This window comes from Macrobrachium nipponense, chromosome 31, assembly GCF_015104395.2.
Source record: "Macrobrachium nipponense isolate FS-2020 chromosome 31, ASM1510439v2, whole genome shotgun sequence".
Lineage (NCBI taxonomy): Eukaryota > Metazoa > Arthropoda > Malacostraca > Decapoda > Palaemonidae > Macrobrachium > Macrobrachium nipponense.
In genome coordinates, this window is record NC_061093.1 from 37,788,409 (window position 1) to 37,810,521 (window position 22,113).

Below are 22,113 nucleotides of genomic sequence, written 5' to 3' on the forward strand. Positions count from 1 at the left end.
TCTCCCACAAACTTTTTACATGAGCAATTTTTGACAGCGAATTTTGCGCCCAACGTTTTGTCCACCTGATAAACTTTCGTCGTGTTCGCGAGGTTCGCGAATTCTGAAAATATTCATTTGGTTTGATGGTGTGGAAATTCCGGGTATACCAAAACTAGTTGACCGAGATCACATCACTAAAAAAGATAAAAATAAAAAAAATAAGAGAAAAAAAAACAAGATTTCTTTTGTCGTCTCTTTCTGTTACCTTTAGATTTGCTTGATGGTATTCATTCTAATTAATTATTTACTTCACCGCGATAGTACTGTTCACGTATATGATTAATACCAGCAGAGGAATGTTATATATGATAACCAGAAAACGCACACAATTGTTCTTGAATTACATTACATTATAAAAGTTACAATATCAACAATCGACTTTCCAGTATGAAATAGTACTAATTTCTTCTCCGTACGATACCCCACGAGAACTATTTAGTTCATCAAAAGATGTATAGTGGCTAGGCTTAAGTGAGGGCAGCATACTTGCTTTAGTTTCGATAATCTAACTTACTTTTTTCGATGAAACTCCGGAATTCCGAAATAAGAAAAAAAACAAGAAAAAAACAAAAAACAAAAACAAACAAACAAAGCTACTCCTTTACCCAGGGGGAAAAAATGATACCAGTTATTTTTTTAATTTATTATTATTTTTTTTTTGTTTTTTTTTTTTTTTTTTTTTTTTTATTCAGTGTCTTACCAAGAATTACGCTGTCGTTACATGTTTTTACTCGACTTTTCCATAATGAGCGTTCGAGGTATGTTTGAAAAGATACCCTATTATTTAATTTCCTTTTCGTCTGATTGCAAAGCTTTCAGTGGAATTATTTACAGAAATGTTATGAAAACGAGAAATGCATTTATTTCGGATATTCCTGCAAGGAAGGTAGCAGAGTCTTTCCAAAAGACTGGAACGAGATCTGGTTAATCTCTGAATGATAAGTTCAGCATTCATGAGGCGAACTTGGCAGGACGTATGAATATTAGGAGGAAATGGAAGATAAATGTTTTTCTTTAATGCATGAGACTATAAAAGCATAGAATTTAAGATATGTAGAAGTGGGAAAAGATTATTCCATGCAAATGTAGTTAATGTAGTGTTCTCTTATAACAATACCATTAAAGATATGCTAATTAAGAATAGTCCCGTAACAATTAACAACATCATTTACAAAATTCCTTGTAAGGATTGCCCATCGTTTTACATTGGGTCAGTCTAGGTAAAATTTTTATGTTTGGTTTTGGATTAAGCAGCATATGTATTCAGTTAGAACAGCCCAGACTTCAATAATGCACTGTTTTTATCCATCTGAGTGAAAAATCTCATTGTATTAATTGGGGTGATACCTCGGTAATTGCTAGATCTAATTATTATGTTTCAAGAAATTTACTGGAATCGGCAATTACACAAATCACTAATAAAAGCAACCTAAATCTTAGTCTGGGAATGTGCCATTTGGACCCATATATTTGTAAGATGTTTATGAAGGACCTCAAAATAAATGAACAACTAATAAATTAGTCCCACATGTATATAGTTATTATTTCTCTCTCTCTCTCTCTCTCTCTCTCTCTCTCTCTCTCTCTCTCTCTCTTTGGTTCGACATTCTCTCTCCCTCTTTCTCTTGCTCGATATATATATATATATATTATATATATATATATATATATATATATATATATATATATTTATATTTTCTTTCGTCTTTTCATTAATAATAATTTTTGTTGGGAAATTTGTGTAAGAATCATGATATTAAATTGTATATAAATGTACTGTTTTCTGGAAGAATCACTTGTTTACTTCGAGTATCCTTCAAGGTGTGGCTAGCCTCTGGCGACTCCTCCTTTCTGATGAGTGAAAATCGCCCTTAAGGCTAATCTGGTAGTGTCAGTTTGTATATTAAAGCCTTCTTTGACTATGTTGTTCTTTGTAAAATCAGTTTGCCTCAGTAAAGGACTCCGCAAAAGGACCGAAAGTACTTGGCTATTTCGCTTTTTCATTTTTTCCTTCGTGGCAAAAAAAAACCTTTATTTATACATAGCATCACGTTTTATATACTTCGTGATCAAGTTATTCATATATATATATATAATATATATATATATATATATCTATATATATATATATATATATATATATATATATATATATATATATATATATATATTAATCTTCTGTGTGATTTTATCCATGCTTTCTCATAAAAATGTACGAATGTGACGGTATCTTTTGCGTTGCTTTCCCTCGAGCACCTCTGTAATGGGATACATTAGGTAAATACACAAAAGCAACTAGCTTTTAAACTCATTAATAAATTGTTACGAGAAAGTTTATTAAACCAATTACGTCATTTGTATGTACGTTATTTCTCTTGGATTGTAAGAAAGAATATATCATGACTCTTTTGACCAGTATCAAGGTCAGCAACTAGTGGTTATAAAACTGTTGTATTGTTCTTACTAACAATTCTTTATCAATACATAAATCATGGGACATTCTCATTATGAAGTCGAGGAAGAAAGAAGCGCGTTTATTCGGGCAAAATTCAAAACAAGAAAAACCTTAGAAGTATTCATTAAGAAAATGTAAATGTAATTTTTGCAGTAATGTTTATACGAAACCTTAATACGCATTACAGACGCTAAAGAGAAATATTTCTTTTGGCAAACTGGACAAGTTCTTCCATTAACTTCCGTGAAATGCGTCCACAACAATTTTTTATGACTGACTGCTTTTGCATTAACAGTGATTATAGATGACTAGAATAAAAAAAGATCATCTCATCCTTCCTTTTTTGTGAAACGGGGAAACCAAAACAGTAATAAAGCAGACACCACAGCGATAAAAATCATTAAAGAATTCAGGTCACTGTGCATTAACCAAATGCAAAGTTTTATGGAGAAAAAGTGAGAGAGGAGAACACCATTTTCCAGACTGATGCTTCATGAGGTCGGGAATATATTTCCGCATCCGCAGTTTTTGACAACGAATTTTGCATTTGGCTTCTGACGATTTGTCACCAAAGTTTTCACGATTTGTATGTGTACTTAATTTCAAAATATGATTCTTTGTTTTGATGAGTTCACGTTGGAAATAGAACTCTGAAGTACATAATATAGAGGAATTGTACCGCCAAGAATTAAATTTTTCCATTACATTTTTTGCTTCATTTCACTCTCTAGATTGTATGTTCCATTTGTTATGAATCATGGGAATGAAACCAAGTGCATTGATGAATAACAAATGTAAAATGGAAATAAAGTTAAGACATTTTCCAGTAAATAGATTACAGTTCCATTTTATCAAAATAAAAGATTGGTGTAAATGAAACTAAAGGAAACGAAAGTTTAACCAATGCAGTATGAGTAACGCACATATTTCCTTAATGTACTCCTAGTTGTTTTTTTTTACTTTTTTATGGCGTTTTTCTATTGTCTAAGTTAATTATATCTTAGTTTTACCAAACCACTGAGCTGATTAATAGCTCTCTTAGGGCTGGCCCGAAGGATTAGATATTTTTACGTGGCTAGGAACCAATTGGTCACCTAGCAACGGGACTTACAGATTATTGTAGGATCCGAACCACATTATATCGAGAAATGAATTTCTATCACCAGAAATAAATTCCTCTGATTCCACGTTGGCCGTGCCAGGAATCGAACTTCAGACCACCGGATTGGTAGCCAAGCGCGAAAACCACTCGTCCAACGAGGAACTTTTCCATTGTATAATCTTTCCATATCTTCGGTTGGGAAATCAAAAACTCTCAACAGGTAACATTCACTATCTAACAAAGACATCGAAGCCATGTTGTACTTAACAACAAGTTATCGAAAAAAAAAATCCAGTGCTCAGTGTAAAGTTGATGGATTTTGATTAAAGTTTCAGCTGCGATACAAATATTACGTGAATAGACGCACTCTTTCCAATGGGAAGCTTTTCAGATTAAGCTGTGCGTATAATGAAATCGTGCCCTTTTTTTTAGCGTGAAAAGAACCATACTTCAGCTAGGCTTAAGCACTTCTCTCTCTCTCTCTCTTTCTCTCTCTCTCTCTCTCTCTCTCTCTCTCTCTCTCTCTCTCTCTCCCTCAAAAAAAAAAAAAAAAAAAAAAAAAAAAAAAGATATTGCTGATGCAGGAATAAATGATTGAGTGGGATAGAAATTGGCACAAGAGACTGGGCATTGACGAGACATAAGTACCGACGTAAGAGGAAGCTTAACGCTTTTTCATTCCAACCTTATTCTTTAGTAATTTTGGGAACTTTTTTCTTTCGTTCTCCAACTACTCTTCTACACTGGGTAATATTTGCATGCTAATTGATGGGTCTAGGTTTATATTCTTACACATATATTTTCCTATATCAGGTAGCATATTCCTTCACAATAGGTGGGACATGTAGTTGCGAAAGGAACAAATTTAAAGTGAGGTTAAAAGCGTAATGTTTGATCGTCGAACGAAAAAAGCAACAAGAGGATTATCTCAAAAGCAAATGGTTTCTTGTTCTCGTGACACGCTTTCATAATCCCGAGATGAGTCAGAAGCTTTCAAATGAAATTTGAACATTTTAAGAAGTAACAGCATTCTTAATTTTACAAATATTAATACACTAAATGTTAATACCTAATGTGGATATACTCTATGTGTAAAATTAATGCCACTTCCCTACTCAGAAAGAGGGCATGGGTTCCATAAGGGCTGTTTGAAAACTACTTAGTTAATTTACATTGAAAAATTTTGTTCCTCTGGTAACCTGAGCAATGAATTATATACCAGGGTGTTATCGGTTATGTTGAGTTTCACCCAATATGTAGCAGGCTTACGGCTAGTGACTCCGCCCCCTTTAGATAAAATCATGGCAAATAAAAGCAAGGGTCATGACCTCTGGAACCACATCCTCTAAGACCTGGATTCCATCATGATGTGCGCCAGAAATAATAATATTAAAAATACATACATACATATATATATATATATATATATATATATATATATATTATATATCTATATATATATACACATATAATAATTTCTGAAGCACATCGAGATCGAATCCAAATTCTTTCAATTAAAAGGAAAGACTGCTGCCAACTAAGCTGTACAAATCATAAAATCTTAACGCGCGATAGGCGAGTTCTTTGTAAAACTAAGAGGTTCCCGCGTCGATTGGTTCTGAAAGTTTAACAGGTATTTTATCGAGTAGAGTCAGAGCAATATTATTATTATTATTATTTCGGAAGGAGACCCTCTCGTAGACATGTTTTGTTAAAAATGACTGCTGCTTCAGCACTATTAATCTTATAAAGAGTCTTCTCTATCTTTCTGATGACGGCTTTCTCGTTGTTGCTTAGACTGGCGAGCAACGCACCAAAGGGCATGGTAAAATTCGGTTGAGTCATTTGATTTATTATTGCTTATACAATTCTCTCTCTCTCTCTCTCTCTCTCTCTCTCTAACGCGACGTTTCCTCCTGATCGACAGGACATTATCAAGCGATAACTGCTGAGGGACTGAATTCCAGTGGTTGTTGTTGAAGATTAAGCTGGCTTTATGCCAGCACGAGCTCTTGCTCATAGAGCAGCCCGTAGATTCCAGTGGCGAGTCCTTCTCCTTTTATCGTGGTGTCGTCTCGTCGATCATCAGCCAAACGCCCACCCCGACTTACGCTCTGGCCAAACGCCTTAATAAAATTCTGACCCCCTATATCCCCTCCAGGTACTGCCCTCACCTCATCGGTGGAATTTTGGAGAAGATCCGCGACTTCCCCCGGTGCGGAACCATGGGCGTCCTTAGACGTTGAGTCCCTATTCACCAACGTCCCAGTCGACGAGACGATAGGGATCATCATGGTAGGGTATATAGGAATCCCGATATGAGACCCTTAACATCCCAGAAGACTCCTTAAGAACCCTGCTGGATATCTGTACGAAGAGAGCCCCTTTCACCACCCACCGAGGACAGATGTACCGCCAGAAGGACGGCGTAGCGATGGGGTCCCCCTTAGGAGTCCTCTTCGCTAACTTCTACATGGGAGAAGTGGAAGAAAGGGTCTTCTCGCAACACAGATGTCCCCGCACATACGGACGCTACATCGATGACATCTTCGTGCAAGCCGACTGCGAGGATGAGGTAGAAGCCCTTCGGCAGCAGTTCCTGCAGAACAGCGCACTCAACTTCACTGTCGAGTACAGCAGCAACGATCGGCTCCCCTTCCTCGACGTCCTTGTCACGAAGACGAATCAGAAGTTGGCGACTACCGTTTACACCAAGCTACGAACCTCGGCTTTGTCTGAATGGTGATAGCGAGTGTCCTGCGCGGTTCAAGACCACCACCGTCAGGGCCTTCGTCAGGAGGGCCCTCTCGCACTGTTCGACGTGGCAGGACACACACCTCGAACTCGACCGAGCATCCCAGGATGCCTAATTAACAATGGGTACTCGAACAAACTCGTAAACCGAGAAACTCGAGCCGCCCTTGATAAGTGGTACATGACGGAGGAAGAGAGAAGGAACATTCCGCCCCCGGAGGATATCAAACTCTTCTATAAAGCCTTCCTAGCACCACCAATACAAGGAAGAAGAAGCAGCCATGAAGAAAATAATAGAGGAACACGTCCGCCCCATGGAGGAAGGAAAGAGAGTGTCCCTCATTATTTACTACAAGAATCGGCGTACGAAAGACCTCCTGATGAAGAACAACCCCTCCCCACCGGCAGGAGACCCCCTGAAGCAGTCCAACGTCGTCTACCGATACGTATGCCCCGCCCAAGGATGCCCTGGTATTTACATCGGCATGACGACGATGCGCCTGTCAAAAAGGATTTCCTGCCACGCCCAGGAGGGCGCCATTAGGCAGCACGCCCTTGCAGTACACCGCAGAAACATCACGAGAGACGACATCGTCAGGAATATTAAGATCATCGGGAGAGCACCTGACCCACGACGTCTGCGTCTCCTAGAAGCGCTGCTCATCCTCGAGGAAAAGCCTCCCCTCAATACCACCCAAGAAGCGTTCCTGATACCGACGTGTGTGAGGAGGACCACATCCCTCTCCCCTAACGAAAGTACCAGCGCGCATGGAACGAACACCGGAGACATGAGAATAATACCAGGGGTGACGTCACGCAGGTAGAAGCCAATCAAGAGGCTCCCGTGATACCCCCTACCTGAGAAGGTCTGCAAGACTCGTCAACGCCCGCCGTATGAGTCTCCTTCCCGGGACCAATAAAAACTCGACCTACCGGAGAAGTGCTCTGACCGTACTGGAGAGCTCGCAACACCACGATAAAAGGAGAAGGACTCGCCACTGGAATCTACGGGCTGCTCTATGAGCAAGAGCTCGTGCTGGCATAAAGCCAGCTTAATCTTTAACAACAACCACTGGAATTCAGTCCCTCAGCAGTTATCGCTTGATAATGTCCTGTCGATCAGGAGGAAACGTCGCGTTAGAGAGAGAGAGAGAGAGAGAGAGAGAGAGAGAGAGAGAGAGAGAGAGAGAATTGTATAAGCAATAATAAATCAAATGACTCAACCGAATTTTACCATGCCCTTTGGTGCGTTGCTCGCCAGTCTAAGCAACAACGAGAAAGCCGTCATCAGAAAGATAGAGAAGACTCTTTATAAGATTAATAGTGCTGAAGCAGCAGTCATTTTTAACAAAACATATTATTATTATTATTATTATTATTATTATTATTATTATTATTATTATTATTATTATTATTATTATTATTATTGGCAGTATGAAACACATAGCGAGTTTTTCCTCTAGCCTTTACTGGTCAGTAGATTTATAAATCCTATAAAGATTCTTTTGGATGATAAACTATTCAGAATTACGACTTAAATGATTTTACTAAGAATAACAAATTCTTTATATTTTGCATGAGGAAAGAAATAGGTAAAGAGAGAGAAGAGAGAGAGGAGAGAGAGAGAGAGCGAGGAGAGATGATGAGAGATGAGAGAGAGAGAGAGAGAGAGAGAGGTCGTAATTGCAACATCATACATACAAATTCCATATGAAATAACATTTTCTGAGTTTCATTGTAAAATCAGCTAAAAATTATTTTGGAGTTGGAATTTGCAAATGGTAAACAACTGAATTCAAATATATGCAAATACTACCTTATTTGAGCATATTTTTTCTGCCAAATGCACCAGGCGGAAGGCCAAAGTAAAATGCTGCTTCATATTATTATTTTGAGTTGATATTGAAGTGCGCTATTATTTCATGTATATAGCCACACATTATCGCACGAATATAATAATTCTAATAATATTCCGCTACTATAGAAAATGAATTACGGAAATTTAGCGCCTACAACAGAGTGAGCGTAATGACGAATTATATTTGTCTACAAAAGTGAAAGCTACCTGTTTAACATCAACTAAATCATATGTCAAACTTCACAGAGAATGTCACTCCCTCTTCGACCAAGAAATGAAAGAGTAGATTCATGAAAATTTTTTTTGAGACGTTTTATCAACCAACGTATAGAACGGACCTCTCTCTCTCTCTCTCTCTCTCTCTCTCTCTCTCTCTCTCTCCCCTCTTCTCTCTCTCGTCTCTCCTCTCCCTCATCCATGCCTTAGCTGGATTTCATCCATCTCCTCGTCTCTCTCGCTAAGCTGACCTTGATTGATACCACCGGTAACGTTGTGGAAAAGACCGTTTAGAGATAGATGCAAAGTTTGACAGAAAATTCCAGATAAAAGAGCACCATCTGCCACAAACTTTTTGCAGGCGCAATCATTGACAGCAAATTTTGCGCCCAACGTTTTGTCCACTTGGTAAACTTTCGTCGTGTTCGCTAGATTCGCGAATTATGAAAATTCCGGGTATGCCAAAAGTAGTTGAACGAGATCACATCATAAAAAAAATTAAAAAATAAAAGAGGAAAAAAAAACAAGATTTCTTTTGTCGTCTCTTACTGTCACCTATAGATTTGCTTAATATTACTCATTCTAATTAATTATTTACTTTACCACGATAGTACTGTGAACGTGTATGATTAATACCCGTAGAGGAATGTTATATATGAAAACCATGAAACGCACACAATTTTTTATGAATTATATCTCGTTATAAAAGTTACAATATCAATAATCGACTTTCCAGTAAGAAATAGTACTATTTTGTTTTCCATACGATATACCACGAGGACTATTTAGTTTATCAAAAGCTGCATAGTGCCTAGGCTTTAGTAAGGGCACCATACATGCTTTAGTTACGATAATCTAACTTACTTTTTTCGATGAAAAATCCGGAATTTCGAAATTAGAATAAAAACAATAACAAAGCTACTCCTTTACTCCGGGGGAAGATGCGATACCAGTTTTTTTTTTTTTTTTCATGCTGTTTCTTACCAAGGATTAGGCTGGCATTACACGTTTTGACTCGATTTTTCCATAATGAGCGTTCGAGGTAATTCTGAAAAGATACGCTTCTTTTTAATTTCCTTTCTGTCTGATTGCAAACCTTTCAGTGAAATTGTTTACAGAAATATTATGAAAACGAGAAATGCATTTATTTCAGACATTCCTGCTGCTTTAGCGTGTTGATATTGGTGAAGTGTGAGTGAAGCAAGGAAGGTATCAGGGTCTTTCCAAAAGACTGGAACGAACTCTGGTTAATCTCTGAATGATAAGTTCAGCATTCACGAGGCGAACTTTGGACCATACGTATTTTAATTGGCAGGAAGTATGAATATTAAGAGGAAATGTAAGATGAATGTTTTTTTATAATGTATGAGGCTATGAAAGCTTAGACATTGAGATATGAAGAAGTGGAAAAAGATTATTAATACCATGTGAAACGATGGATCAGTGATGGTTTGCTCATATGGAAAGAATAGAAGATGATAGTCATTTAATGAATGTACAACTCATGCATATATGGAAGGAGGAGAACCGTAGATAGATTTTGTGAAATGCACATTGTAAAAGAAATGCCTTAGTATCTAAGAAGTTTGAGACGCTTGCAAGATGGAAGCAAGTAATGCTATACACACACACACACACACACATATATATATAATATATTATATATATATATATATATATATATATATATAATATATATATATATATATCTTCTGTGTAATTCTATCCATGCTTCGTCATAAAAATGTACGAATGTGACAGTATCTTATGCGTTGCTTTCCCTCGAGCACCTCTGTAATGGGATACATTAAGTAAATACACAAAAGCAACTAGCTTTTAAACTCATTAATAAATATTTGCGAGAAAGTTTATTAAACATATTACTTGGACGTCATTTGTATGTACGTTATTCCTCTTGGATTGATGCACATTTTGCTCCGTGTAAGAAAGAATATAACGTGATTTTTGACCAGTATCACGGTCAGCAACTAGTGGTTATAAAACTGTTGTGTTGATCTTACTACCAATTCTTTATCAATACATAAATTATGGAACATTCTGATAATGAAGTCGAGGAAGAAAGAATTCCGTTTATTTGGACAAAATTTAAAACAAGAAAAACTGTAGAAGTATCCATTAAAAAATGTCAATGTAAATTCTGCGGTAATGTTTATACGAACCCTTAATACCTCTTTTGGCAAAAATTCTTCCATTAACTTCCATGAAATTCGTCCAAAACAATTTTTTATGACTGACTGCTTTTACATTAACAGGGATCATTGATGACTACAATAAAAAAGATCATCTCATCCTCCCTTTTTGTGAAACGGTAAAACCAAAACTGTGTAATAAAGCAGACACCACAGCGATAAAAATCATTAAAGAATTCAGGTCACTGTGCATTAACCAAATGCAAAGTTTTATGGAGAAAAAGTGAGAGAGAGAGAACACCATTTTCCAGGCTGATGCTTCATGAGGTCGGGAACAGCGATGTTTCCGCATCCGCAGTTTTTGACAGCGAATTTTGCATTCGGCTTTTGACGATTTGTCACCAAAGTTTTCACGATTTTTATGAGTCCAAAATTTCAAAATATGATTCGTTGTTTTGATGAGTTCGCGTTGCAAATAAAAAGTCAAAGAATATAATATAGTGTTAATTGAACCGCCAAGAATTAGATTTTTCCATTACATTTTTGCTTCATTTCTAGATTTTATGTTCCATTCGTTATAAATCATGGGAATGAAACCAAGGGCATTAACGAATAATAAATGTAAATTGAAAATAAAGTTAGGACATTTTCCAGTAAATAGATTACAGTTCAATTTTATCAAATAAAGATTGGTGTAAATGAAACTAAAGGAAAAAAAGTTCAACCAACGCAGTATGAGTAAAGGACCTATTTCTAAACGTACTACTAGTTTTTTTTTATGGCGTTTTTCTATTAAGTATATATTAGTTTTTCCAGACCACTGAGCTGATTAACAGGTCTCCTATGACTGGCCCGAAGGATTAGATATTTTTACGCAGCTAGGAACCAATTGGTCACCTAGCAACGGGACCTACAGCTTATTGTAGGATCCGAACCACAATATATCGAGAAATGAATTTCTATCACCAGAATCGAACTTCGGACCACCGGATTGGTAGCCAAGCGCGAAAGCTACTCGTCCAACGAGGAACTTTTCAATTGTCTAATCTTTCCATATCTTCGGATGGGAAATCTAAAACTCTAAACAGGTAACATTCATTATCTAACAAATATATCAAAGCCATGTACTTGACAACAAATTATCAGAAAAAAAATAAATTCAGTGCTCAGTGTAAAGTTGACAGATTCTGATAAAAGTTTCAGCTGCGATACAAATATTACGTGAATAGACGCACTCTTTCCAATGGGAAGCTTTTCAGATTAAGCTGTGCGTATAATGAAATTGTGCCTTTTTTTTTTTTTTAGCGTGAAAAGGACCATACTTCAGCTAGGCTTAAGCACTTCTCTCCTCTCTCTCTCTCTCTCCCTCATCTCTCTCTCTCTCTCTCTCTCTCTCTCTCTCTCTCTCTCTCTCTCAAAAAAAAAAAAAAAAAAAAAAAAAAAAATCAAAAAAAAAAAAAAAAAAAAAAAAAAAAAAAAAAAAAAAACAGAAAAGATATTGCTGATGCAGGAATAAATGAATGAGTGGGATAGGAAATGGCGCAAGAGACTGAGCACTGATTGACGAGACATAAGTACCGATGTAAAAGGAAACTTAACTCTTTTTCATTCCAACCTTATTCTTTAGTAATTTTGGGAACTTTTTTCTTTCGTTCTCCAACTATTCTTCTACACTGAGTAATATTTGCACTTTAATTGATAGGTATAGATTTATATTCGTACGCATATATTTTCCTATAACAGGCAGCAAATTCCTTCACAATAGGTAGGACATGTAGTTGCGAAAGGAACAAATTTAAAGTGAGGTTAAAAGCGTGATGTTTGATCATCGAACGAAAACAAGCAACAAGAGGATTATCTCAAAAGCAAATGGCTTCTTGTTCTCGTGACACGCTTTCATAATCCCGAGATGAGTCAGAAGCTTTCAAATGAATTTTGAATATTTTCAGAGGTAACAACATTCTTAATTTTACAAATATTGATACACTAAATATTAATACCTAATGTAGATATACTCAATGTGTAAAATTAATGCCACTTCCCTACTCAGAAAGAGGGCATGGGTTCCATAAGGGCTGTTTGACGTAAACTACTTAGTTAATTTCCATTGAAAAATTTTGTTCCTCTGGTAACCTGCGCAATGAATTATATACCAGGGTTTTATCGGTTATGTTGAGTTTCACCCAATATGTAGCAGGCTTACGGCTAGTGACTCCGCCCCCTTTAGATAGAATCATGGCAAAATAAAAGCACGGGTCATGACCTCTGGAACCATATCCTTTAAGACCTGGATTCCATCCTGATGTGGGCGTCAGAAATAATAATAGTAAAATACTATATATATTATAATATATTAATATATTATATATATATAATATATAATATATATAGATAATTATATATATATATATACATATATATAATTATATATATATATATATATATATATATATATATATATATAATAATATATATTATTTAATATTAATATTATATATTATTATATATATATATATTATATATATATAATATATATATATATATGTAATATATATAATATATATCTATATATATTAATAATATTCTTTATGTATAAAATATATACACACATAATATTTCTGAAGCAACATCGGGATCGAATCCAGTTCTTCAATTAAAAGGAAAGACCGCTCCCAACTAAGCCATACAAATCATAAAATCTTAACGCGCGAAAGGCGAGTTCTTTGTAAACTAAGAGGTTCCCGCGTCGATTGGTTCTGAAAGTTTAACAGGTATTTTATCGAGTAGAGTCAGAGCAATATTATTATTATTATTATTTATTATTATTATTATTATTATTATTATTATTATTATTATTATTATTATTATTATTATTATTATTAGCAGCAGCATGAAACAAATGGCGAGTTTTTCTTCTAGCATTTACTGGGCAGTAGATTTATATATTCTATAAAGATTCTTTTGGATGGGATGGTAAACTATTCAGAATTACGACTTACATGATTTTACTATGAATAACAAATTCATTATACTTTGCATTAGGAAAGAAATAGGCAGAGAGAGAGAGAGAGAGAGAGAGAGAGAGAGAGAGAGAGAGAGAGAGAGAGAGAGAGAGCGTCTTAATTGCAACATCATACTTACAATTTCCATATGAAATAACATATTCTGAGTTTCATTGTAAAATCAGCTAAAAAATATTTTGGAGTTGGAATTTGCAAATGGTAAACAACTGAATTCAAATATATGCAATTACTACCTTATTTGAGCATATTTTTTTCTGCTAAATGCCGTTCGATATACATTTCTCAGTAGCGAGTGAACTTCACATCCAAATACTACTTTCGTGGAATTATTTAATGCCGTATTGTCTATGCCCTAATATTCTCGCTATTTCATTTGGAAAATCCTTCACCAGGCGGACGGCCAAAGTAAAATGCTGCTTCATATTATTATTTTGAGTTAATATTGAAGTGCGCTATTATTTAATGTATGTAGCCACACATTATCGCACGAATATAATAATTCTAATAATATTCCGCTACTATAGAAAATGAATTACGGAAATTTAGCGCCTAAAAATGAGTAAGCGTAATGACGAATTACATTTGTCTACAAAAATGAAAGCTACCTGTTTAACATCAACTAAATCATATGTCAAACTTCACAGCGAATATCACTCCCTCTTCGAACAAGAAATGAAAGAGTAGATTCATGAATAATTTTTTTGAGAAGTTTTATCAACCAACGTATAGAACGGATCTCTCTCTCTCTCTCTCTCTCTCTCTCTCTCTCTCTCTCTCTCTCTCTCTCTCTCTCTCTCACTTTAAGCTGACCTTGATTGGTACCACCGGTAACGTTGGGGAAAAGACCGTTCAGAGATAGATGCCGTATGGTTTATTTCAACATACGTAAGTAGTCTATATTGCAATTGCTTATTTCTTTTTTTCAAATTATTCCAGAGAGAGAGAGAGAGAGAGAGAGAGAGAGAGAGAGAGAGAGAGAGAGAGAGAGAGAGACTGGGACAGATTTAGTTACTTGTAGAAATCATATCTGATGAAAAATACCTACCTACTCACCAATTTAGATGTACCTTTTCACTATCAGCGTTTATTCGAAGCAAGCATGTGACCCCTTTTGAAACAAACCGTATGTATATATATACACGACATATATATATACCTGATATAGAGCAGTCATGTTAAGGAGTTTGACATCTCATTAACTTTCACTTCGAATGTAGATGAGAAGTATTTGATTATTTATATTATTAGTGCACTGAGTTAGTTTATAATTTTCCTCGTTAATTATCTGGCGTACTTGTTCCTCAGATAAGAAGGATTTTGCATTCCATCACGTAGTTAATTACACAGGATCACTGTGTACCTTAACCTCACAATCTCACTACTGGGGTAATAAAGTTCACTGGGTAATAGATACTACCACGCACTTTTAATTAACTTCAAAGATCCATAGGTGAAAGCTTAGTCCCCACTAAGGACCAGCATCAGTAGTCAACACATAGGATGTGGCTGACTGATGTCATACGTCTTGTCACAATTTACAGTTCTATATAATCTAATATGAAAGTCTTTTAGTAACAGTTCGTTGGGAGGTAACTTTTTTTTTTTACCAAACCTTTATAAGGGTGTCGGATGCTGTTGTCAGGTGTATTTCGTATTGCAGATGAAAAATAAAACATGAAAATGGGAATAAAATTTTTCAGATCATTCATATCTGCCATGATAAATAACGACTTAGAGATAATTTAGATAAACATTAGCATCATGAATGGTTTTCCTACAGAGGAAATAAAACATTGCATATTGTCAGGCATTGTTTTTTCAAGAAAGTTTTCCTAGTTGTGTAAGCAATTAGCAAGAAGTTCAGGTAAAGTAACCGTGGACTTAATAACTCCTTCATTTTAAAATGGACGAAGCAGTACAGTCCAACATTTTATGTTCTTATGGGCGTTCAACACATTTCAAGTTAAAAAGAAAATATGATATAAAAACCAACGGCAATACTCTTGAAACGTAAAATAGAATTAACTCTCCCTCTCTTGCATTACCTGCTCCCCAGGGTATGATTACATTAAGCTCCAGAACACAAAGCCTTCTGAAAAAGGGCTTGGTTCTAATATTCATTAATTAAGAGAATAAGAAAATACTTAAAACTGGAAAAGTAGAGGAAGTCGGGAAATTAAATTTCTAATAATACTCCTTTATTACTCCTGCACGATCTTACAACATGAAAAGATATATATTGAGAGAGAGAGAGAGACAGACAGACAGACAGACAGACAGAGAGAGAGAGAGAGAGAGAGAGAGAGAGAGAGAGAGAGAGAGAGAGAGAGAATTCTATTTGTAGTAAATTAGATACAAAATTCCATATTTTATTATTATCCAGTTCAAGTAACGAGATCGGATTAAACGGCTTTAACACTGAAGGTAAAAGATTAAGTGAAAATTCATGATGATAGAAACTTCTTGCATTCAATTCGTATAAGTAACTTGTCTCCGTAAAGGTACTAGTATAATAAGCTAAAAACAGAGATTTAACAGAAATACTTATAGGCTATGACAACTACGCTTTTAAAGGGCTCAGATGTAAAATGCTTCTTAGCAAGGTTTTATTCACTGGTGTAATTCTGTGATCATACGATAACCACCTTACCTTGCTTGATCTTTGGACTCAGTTAGGTAGGCGAACATGTAAAAAACGTCCTGTTATAACGATTGGGAGTAAAATTAGGATAGCCTATAATTCCTTGACAAACCGGAAAATTGAAGATCATCCTTTAGTATGGTATTTAAAACAATTTTGTCTAAAAGAATAACGTATAGCTTCGCTTTAAATGACATACCGTGATGCTTTTAAAACTATGAACGAAAGCAGTGCATAGGAATGAGATACGAATGTAAAACGTAGGTTACCAAAGAAGCCAAACCTTTATTACAGAAAGGGAATATCGTCTGTGGTACCTTATCATTTGACCTTAAAAGTCAGACTTAAAAAAAGGAAAAAAGTTTCAGTGACTTACTAATACGACTTATCAGTGAAAGTCAACATGCGTGGCTTTAACATTAAACAACTATATTTAGTATTTAGTTTACCAATGATTTACTATTATGTGAACTATTATAAAAAGTATAGCACATAAAACTTAGCCGGCGATGAAACATTTGTAACTTCTTAAACCCATAACGAGGAAACCTAGTAATCATAATTATTAGTGAATTATTGTAATAATTTATAATTACGGAAGAGACACCGCAAATACGTAGACTGCTGTATATCACTGAAACCCAAATAATTAATCATCTTGACAAAGCAACTGAAAAAAAAAAAAAAATAGCAGAAAGGGATCTAAGGTGACACATAAACCAAAATTAAAAAGCCTTAAACTTTTCACAAAAGATAATGATAATCTCTTTGTGTATTTACTTCGATATTAAAAGTAGACCATTTGTCTTTCAAGAAGAATAATTATCACTCCTATTTAGAACAATTCTGATTTGATTTTAACAGTCAATAATCAAGGAGATCTTCACAGCTATGAACAGAATTTTCCTGTGTACTCTTATTGTCAATTTTCATGAGCGTAAAATTGTTTAAGCCATATAAATGAACAGTTTTCACATGAAGAAACACCTTCTAGAAAATGCTGCGGTGAAAAATGAGCAACTCCAATCTCTTGCGGGCCTAAGGCTTTCTGCGGTGCATGGGACTGAGAAATCTAGAAATACAATGAAACCCCGCTTGCTTATTTCCTTTTTTTTTTTTTTTTTTGCCTTCACTTCCCGAGTGGCACAACTGCCAATCTCGCCTGCTAATCATATAAAGTGCCTGAAGTCTTTTCCTTTAATATTAAAAAGGTTCATTATATTGATAAGTACTTCCACGAATACAGTCGAATTGTATGTAATGGAAAATGCTTAGAAACCAGCTTTAGACGAAGCAAATTTTAATTCCGTGAATAAGAATCTTATTAATCCTAGGAAGAGAATGATGTCTGTAATTTCATTCTAAGTTACATTAGCTGTATACCGAGCTTTTTGTACTGCATTCATGCTAGGTTTTTCTTGGTTAAGGCTCCGTATATCTCCTTTTTCCCATACTTGTATTTGCACCTCCAGGAAACATTTTTCTTAGAGTTCATTTTCGTATACTTTTAATTGTAGGTTTTTCCAGACTACTATTAATAATCACCTCATTTCCGTTTCCAGGATCCCATTATATATATATATATATATATATATATATATATATATATATATATATATATATATATATATATATATATATATATATATTGAAATCTTGAAAACGAAACTGAGATGATTATTAAGAGTAGTCTGGAAAGAAATTTCGTAATTTAATAAAATAACAACTAGAATATTTTTACGGGAGATATATGCATATATATATAATATATATATATCTATATATATATATATATATATATATATATATATATATAATATATATATATATATATATGCATATCTCCGTAATAATAATATTCTTGTTATTTTATTAAATTTCGAAATTTAACAATATATATATATATATATATATATATATATATATTAATATATATATATATATATATATATATATATATATATATATATATATATATATATAAATAAAATATATATATATATATATATATATATAAATATATATATATATATATATATATATATATATAATATATATATATATATATATATATAAACTAGGTATGTTGTCGTTTCTAGAAAACTTTAATTTAAGCAGGAACAGGATAGCCAGAAGACGTGGTAATATTCCAGACATTATTATTTCTTTAAAATTAAACAAGGGCACAGCCGAGCTTTCGGGAATACATTGTTTTTCCCATCATCAGGGTCACTTATCTATAAAATGATACAAAAAAAAGAAACATTAAGAACTGTACTGATTAAGTATATCTAAAAACATTACAATACTTTAAAATACATAACACAGTAAAAAAGGAACATAAAAACTAAGTTAACTGCAAACCATAAAAGAGCAATGACAAGTTAAAAGAGATTACGTAAAATGCAGAAATATACTGAGAGCGAAAAATAAATACATGAATATTCAGAGTAAAAAAAATAATAATAATAATGATACTGTAGTACAAAATATTGGAGAACCTACTGTTCATGTCGTAGTCAAATGACAACTGGGAGAGTTAGAAAACTGCGAATGAAATGAGCAGAAGTGGTGTGGGTAAAAGAGAGAGCGAGAGAGAGAAGGGGGGAGAAAAAACAAACAAACAAACAAACAAACAAGCAAATTATGCAATGAACAAATGAACAGAGGTGGTTTGATTATTGAGTGTTGGAGATTGTTGTTTAATATGGAGGGACTCTAAAAAGGGAAGTGAATGGCTGTTTTTTGTTTGTCCGAGTATTTCAAAATCGCTGTACTGTATGTGATGGTGACAGGATATGGCATGAAGTCTAATTGCACTATTTTCTTTTTTGCTTAAAGGTAAGCCTGCACGATGGCTGACACCCCTATGAGAGTCGATGCGCACCTTAAGTAGGCGTTTAGAACATCCCACATAAGTCCCAAAATTACATTTTGGGCAATTAAACTTAAAAACAGTGCAGGTACGCATCAACTCCGGGAGGGTGTCTTTAAAGTGAAACAGTCTTCCAATTGTTAGCGGGTTATTAAAAATAAATCTGAACTCAACATAAGGGTATAGATGGCTCAAGAGTGATAATAATTTACGTTTGAGTGGGCCAGAATTATTAGTGAATGGTAATGGAAATACACTATCTTTTTGGGAACGGTGCAGACTGCAGTTTTTGGCTTAAAAATATTGTCTAAAAATTCTTTAAGGATTTTATTGAACATGTTCTTAAAATAAGTTTCTAAAACCTAACTTCCAGGTGAAAGTTATTCCAGTTGGAGCAAAGGGAAAAGGCTCGATGAATGAGTGTTTTACATGAAATAACCTTGAAAGCAAGGGGACAGTGACTAAAAAAGTTTAACCCAAGGCCGGTAAAGGTTTTCTTTTTTACTCTGAATATTCATGTATTTATTTTTCGCTCTCAGTATATTTCTGCATTTTACGTCATCTCTTTTAACTTGTCATTGCTCTTTTATGGTTTGCAGTTAACTTAGTTTTTATGTTCCTTTTTTACTGTGTTATGTATTTTAAAGTATTGTAATGTTTTTAGATATACTTAATCAGTACAGTTCTTAATGTTTCTTTTTTTTTGTATCATTTTATAGATAAGTGACCCTGATGATGGGAAAAACAATGTATTCCCGAAAGCTCGGCTGTGCCCTTGTTTAATTTTAAAGAAATAATAATGTCTGGAATATTACCACGTCTTCTGGCTATCCTGTTCCTGCTTAAATTAAAGTTTTCTAGAAACGACAACATACCTAGTTATATATATATATATATATATATATATATATATATATATATATATATATATATATATATATATATATATATATATATATATATATAATATATATATATATATACACACACATATATATATATATATATATATATATATATATATATATATATATATATATATATATATATATCACACACATATATATATATATATATATATATATATATATATATATATATATATATATATATATATATATATATATATATATATATACGTTAAAATGTTCTTCTCTTCATTTGATTAAATTACGAAATTTCCTTATCTTGGTTTTTAAAAAACTATAATGCTTCTTGCATTGTTCCTATTTTCCTTGGCTTTTCTGTGACATCATAATCGTACCGAGAAAGGAAGCACTTGAAAAGCTATCAATCCTAAAGCGCTTTAACGGTATCTCTAAGCATCCAGATCTTGGAACTCTAGAAATACATCCTGAAAGCATAACCATGCAATGTTTTAAATGCACGAGCTGCTATTGCCTTTACGAGTATTCACATTTTAGCTTGAAAGGTATAATCGTTATCTCCTGAGTTTACTACATTTAATGCAGAAACAGTTTGCTATAATGTATGATAGTTGCCTCTTGTTTTACTGCATTTAATGCATAACAGTTTGCTATAAGGTATGGCAGTTGTCAACTTGTTTGACTGTATTTACTGCAAAAATAGTTTGCTATGGAGTGCTTGAGTGAGCAACTTGATATTAACGTATAAAACTTTTATTGACACACAGTGCACTAAGAATGTTCACAATAGAGGAAGGGGAGAGGTTTGAAGATCTGTAGTTGGAGTAGTGCTTTATATATATATATATATATATATATATATATATATATATATATATATATATATATATATACAGAGAGAGAGAGAGAGAGAGAGAGAGAGAGAGAGAGAGAGAGAGAGAGAGATGATTATTTTAGGAATAAAGTATTACAAATAACGGTAAAAGACAATATATTTTTTCCATTTGAATTATTTTCATGCATTCTCTTCATGTAATTAGTTTCCAGCCAAAAACTTTCATGGTCTGACAGTTGAGTTAATTAAATGTGTGAACTTTGGTTCGAACCAATCATGTGCAGTATGATGAAAAAGAAGTGTTCCGCTTTGAACTGTTATTTTTATTTTGAGACAATTTTGTAAATTTCACTATTGTTAGCTGAAATGTTTTGTGAAGAATTTGCCCGGCTAATTGCCATATGGTGTGTTCGTGTGAGTGTGTTTGTGTGTGCGCGCGTTAGTGTGTGCGCGCGTTTGTGTGTGTGTGTGTGTGTGTGTGTGTGTGTGAAAGTAGCGTTTTCATTGTTGATATTTGAATGCCTATTGTCTAAAAGTCTTGAGGAACAAAACACACAGACACACGGCAGTGAAATAGATTTCCCTCATGCCAGACATAAATTAGTCTTCATAATTATATAAAAAATACAAACTTTTCTTATTCTAAAAACAATAACAAATACCCAGTACATACTCGTAGGCAGTTCTTGTAAGAAATCCTTGTCATTTTATCCTCTATATGGCAAATGAAGAAACAGCAAACACGAGTTTTGTATGTGACTAAGAAATTACATTAATCATTATATGAATACAATGGACTGCAAATAATTTTGTAATTGATAATTTATAAAAACACTCCGTAATCCGCTCCCGGTTATTTAGTGGGGTAAATAATACCCGAATTCCCGATCTAATACGAAAATCATACGAAATGAGTTCTAAGAATTTAACGTCGGTCAAAATAGGACCCCTAAATAAATAGTGCAAATGGGATGATGATCAAATCTTTTTGTAAGCAGTCAAAAACTCGTCTGAATTCAAGAGGTAAAAGGGATTTATTGTCATATGTGGGCCAACATGCCATCTTTTCGTTAGTTTGGATTAGTCGATCGGGACCTCTATGCCTCTATTAGTAGTTGTAGGCATACTTTGGGTGTCACTTTTCCTGGCCTTTTGCTGAATGGTAAAATTGGAAACCAATCTTTTAAGCTCTAGTATTTGCCATAACCGCGGATGCATGACTTTCCAGAGTTGTATGAATAATTGCCTGAGGGTTCTGACAGAGAAGCTCTTCTT